The sequence below is a fragment of the Gorilla gorilla genome, chromosome 13, assembly GCF_029281585.2.
Source record: "Gorilla gorilla gorilla isolate KB3781 chromosome 13, NHGRI_mGorGor1-v2.1_pri, whole genome shotgun sequence".
In the NCBI taxonomy this organism is placed as follows: domain Eukaryota; kingdom Metazoa; phylum Chordata; class Mammalia; order Primates; family Hominidae; genus Gorilla; species Gorilla gorilla.
In genome coordinates this window covers 68314447-68318845 of record NC_073237.2, presented here as the reverse complement: position 1 = coordinate 68318845, position 4399 = coordinate 68314447, and the positions used below count along the sequence as shown (strand labels likewise).

Here is a 4399-nt window from a genome sequence, read left to right as displayed (position 1 = left end):
AGATGAGGAGGATGCTATGGAAAATACTAGAAATTTCTTTATGGTTAGACGCTTGTAATGTCTGTTGGGTCATAGACCCCCTTTGAGACTCTTAGGACAGTCTAAGTTTCTCTACAGGAAAAGCTCATTTGCAAGAGTATATCGGAAGCCCATTCACTACGCTCTATCTTGGAAGCAGAGGGACCCTAGGCTTAAAGCTCTTACATCAGTCTCTGGACTCTAGTATCCTTGGGAGGTAAGAATGTGATAAAAATGAAACGAAGCCCATGACTTTGACCTACCTCCTGGTCAGTTGGCATTGTGTGAATCCCTGACTACATCCCTAATCCTTATCAGAATCTAGCAAGTGTAGATGGATTCAGTGCTGACAAATCACCTTTCCAATTAGGGTGCCTTGCTGACACAATTAATAGTTTCATGTTCCATTGAGTCCTACTGAAAGTATGCCCTTCCAACCCATCTGACCACCATGATATTGAAGAACCGTAAAGAGTGAGTAACGTTTTATACTCAGAGAAGTATCCTAATAATAGCTGTCTACACAAAAGGCATCATCAAACACTTTAGTAATGTTATCCCATTTTGGCTGGGTGTGGTGGCTCACGACTGTAATCCCAACACTTTGGGAGGCCAAGGAGGGCGGATCACTTGAGCTCAGGAATTGGAGACTAGCCTGGCCAACGTAGTGAAACTCCATCTCTACTAAAACAATACAAAAATTAGATAGGCGTGGTGGCACGCCCCTGTAATCCCAGTTACTTGGGAGGCTGAGGCAGGACAATTGCTTGTACCTCGGAGGTGGAGGTTGCAGTGAGCAAAGATTGTGCCACTGCACTCCAGCCTGGGCAACAAGAGCGAAACTCCGTCTCAAAAAAAAAAAAAAGAAAAAAAAGGAAGAAAAGAAATGTTATCCTATTTCATCTTCACATGAGCTGTACGAGATTATAAAATATGACTCATTTTGTAGATGAGAAAACTAAGGTTAAGTGATACAACCATGGTCACACACATAATAAGCGGCAAAACACATATCCCTGCCTTATGGACTGGATGCTCATGTGCCCCCATCACTCATATGTTGAAGCCCTAAACCCATAGTGTGATGGTACTAAAGAGTGAGCCTTTGGGAGGTCATTCTATTTAGATGAGGTCACGGATGTAGAGCCCCCATAACGGGATTCATGCCTTTTTAAGAAGAGGAAGGGCTGCCATCTTGCGTTCTAGCATGTGTGCGCTTCATCTCAGCTGGTCCACGGGAGACCCCCTGAGGACCAATCCTAGTCCCCCGCGCGACCCCTTATCTGCTCGGACAAGATGAAAGAAACGATCATGAACCAGGAAAAACTCGCCAAACTGCAGGCACGAATGTGCATTGGTGGGAAAGGAACTGCTCACAGAAAGAAGAAGGTGGTTCATAGAACAGCCACAGCAGATGTTCAAAAACTTCAGTTCTCCTTAAAGAAGTGAGGGGTAAACAATATCTCTCGTATTGAAGAGGTGACTATGTTTACAAACCAAGGAACAGTGATCCCCTTTAACCACCCTAAGGTTCAGGCATCTCTGGCAGCGAACACTTCACCATTACAGGCCATGCTGGGACAAAGCAGCTGACAGAAATGCTAGCCAGCGTCTTAAACCAGCTTGGTGCAGACAGTCCGCCTAGTTTAAGGAGACTGGCTGAAGCTCTGCCCAAACAATCTGTGGATGGAAAAGCACCACTTGCTACTGGAGAGGATGATGATGATGATAATGAAGTTCCAGAGCTTGTGGAGAATTTTGATGAGGCTTCCAAGAATGAGGCAAACTGAACTGAGTCAACTTCTGAAGATAAAACATGAAGAAGTTACTGGGAGCTGCCATTTTATATTATGACTGCTTTTTAAGAAATATTTGTTTATGGATCTGATAAAATCTAGATCTCTAATATCTTTAAGCCCAAGCCCCTTTGACACTGCAGCTCTTTTCAGTATTTGCTTATACACAGTTCATTCTTTGCAGCTAATTAAACCGAAGAAGCCTGGGAATAAAGTTTGAAACAAAGGTTAATAAAGTTCTTTGACTAGTTAAAAAAAAAAAAAGAAAGAAAGAAAAAAGAAAGAAGAAGAGGAAGAGACACAAAAGCTTCCTTTCTCTGCCATGTGAATATGTAATGAGAAGGCAGCTGTCAACAAGCAGGGCCAGGGTCCTCACCAGTTGCTGAATCTGCTGGCACCTTGATGTTTGTTTGTTTGTTTGTTTGTTTATTTATTTATTTATTTTTTGAGACGGAGTTTCGCTCTGTAGCCAGGCTGGAGTGCAGTGCGACCTCACTGCAACCTCCGCCTCCCTCCACCTCCTGGGTTCTCCTGCCTCAGCCTCCCAAGTAGCTGGGACTGCAGGCATGTGCCACCATGCCCAGCTAATTTTTGTATTTTTAGTACAGACAGAGTTTCACCATGTTGGCCAAAATGGTCTCGATCTCTTGACCTCATGATCCGCCCACCTTGGCCTCCCAAAGTGCTGGGATTACAGGTGTGAGCCACCGTGCCTGGCCTGGCACCTTGATCATAATCCGCCTCCAGTACTGTGAGAAATAGATGTCTGTTGTTAAGCCACCCAGTCTACGGTATTTTGTTATGGCAGCCTAAACAGACTGAGGCACCCAGGATGGACGAACTTGTGCTTTTTGCATGCGAACTAATACAAATGTTATACTTTGTAATCTAAGTCCCAAGTGTCAACCCTAAATTTGAAAGGTTAATAGAAGCTCAACATAAATACTCCTAAATCTCCTGAAATGATTTCAATTAAATAAAACTGGATTTTGAGAGACATTAAAATGTATTGACATTGAATGAAAAAAAAGTGTCTTTTCACTTAATTGTTAAAATCACCCCATCTATATCCTGCCCACATAATTCTCAACTAATAATAGCCTATTTCACTCAGCGTCAGCAAACAATACAGAATGCTGTAATCCACATGTATGTTATTTTGTTGCACATGCCTGCAAACTATAATTAGCAGATATTTTCTTCAAACATCAAGTCAAACATTTTTGAGAGTTTTTTCTTGCTTACAGAAAATTCAGGAGCAAACAGCTTGGAAAAATGCTTTTTATAAAAAGACAAGGAAAACAATCCCTGTTCTATCTTATATGATGATTTGACTTTGAATCTGTCACCATATTTACTAATTCTTTTAAAATTACATCTGAAAATGTGTGACTTGAAGCAAAGAATATACCATCACGATGCAAATGTCAAAGCAAACACATCAAAGAAGATGAAAGCAAGTGAAGGCCATAGAAGTCCCTAAAAATGACTGATTGGGTTTAAAGATATGAAAGTCACTCGTGACCTTAGCAAAACGCATTTGTTATTGATGAATGCGAAGGTACAATTGCAGTGGGTTAAAAAAAATTAGGGTACCTCCATATACAATGGATTACTCTGCAGTGGCTAAACAGATTGAGGTGCATCTATAAGTACAAAGCTAGAAATATATCTATGAGGAAAGCAAGTTTGCCAAACAACATGAATAGCATGATTTGCAAAAGTAAAATTATCAGTATATAAAAATATGTGTAGATATAGATAGAGCCTTATTTGTATATTTGTAAATGCATGAGAGAATTATCTAAAAGAATACATATTTGTACCAGAGGCCTTTTGAGGCCTCAGATTGCATACCCTCAGTCCATCTCTGATTTCAGCCACAGCTGTGTAGGTGGTTCCACACATGCTCTGAGTGTAGTGGTGATGTCCCACCAAAAGAGCATGCCTGTGGTCTTTTCATACTCTGCCTTGGGGGCTTCTCAAGGAAGCCCACTTAGCCTTGCAAACAAGAGCCACCTAGGAAAAGTGAGTGAGCAACACTCTACCAATGTAGAATGAGAGCTAATGCATAAATTCCCCAGCCCCACCACAACCCACAGCCTTCAAGTGGACAAGTGTGGGAGTCATCCTGTACACTTTTTAAAATTGCAGTAAAATATACACAATATAAATTTACCACTGTAATCTTTTTTTTTTTTTTTTTTTTTTTTTTTGAGATGGAGTCTTGCTCTGTCACCCAGGCTGGAGTACAGTGGCACCATCTCAGCTTACTGTAGCCTCAGCCTCCCAGGTTCAAGCAATTCTCCTGCCTCAGCCTCCCCAGTAGTTGGGACTATAGGCATGCGCCAGCATGCCTGGCTAATTTTTGTATTTTTAGTAGTGACGGTGTTTCACCATGTTGGCCAGGATGGTCTTGATCTCCTGACCTCATGATCTGCCCACTTTGGCCTCCCAAAGTGCTGGGATTACAGGTGTGAGCCACTGTGCCCAGCCATTCCTTTTAAAGGCTGAATAATATTCCATTGTATGTATATATCAACTTTTGTTGATACATTCATCTGCTGAGGGGGCATTTGGTTGTT

The 4399-nt window shown here is 41.8% G+C and overlaps 1 pseudogene; it reads left to right on the top strand.

The window, feature by feature from the left end:
* Positions 1–1309: 1309 nt before the first annotated feature.
* LOC115935820 (transcription factor BTF3-like) lies at positions 1310–2031 on the top strand (annotated as a pseudogene).
* Positions 2032–4399: the final 2368 nt, after the last annotated feature.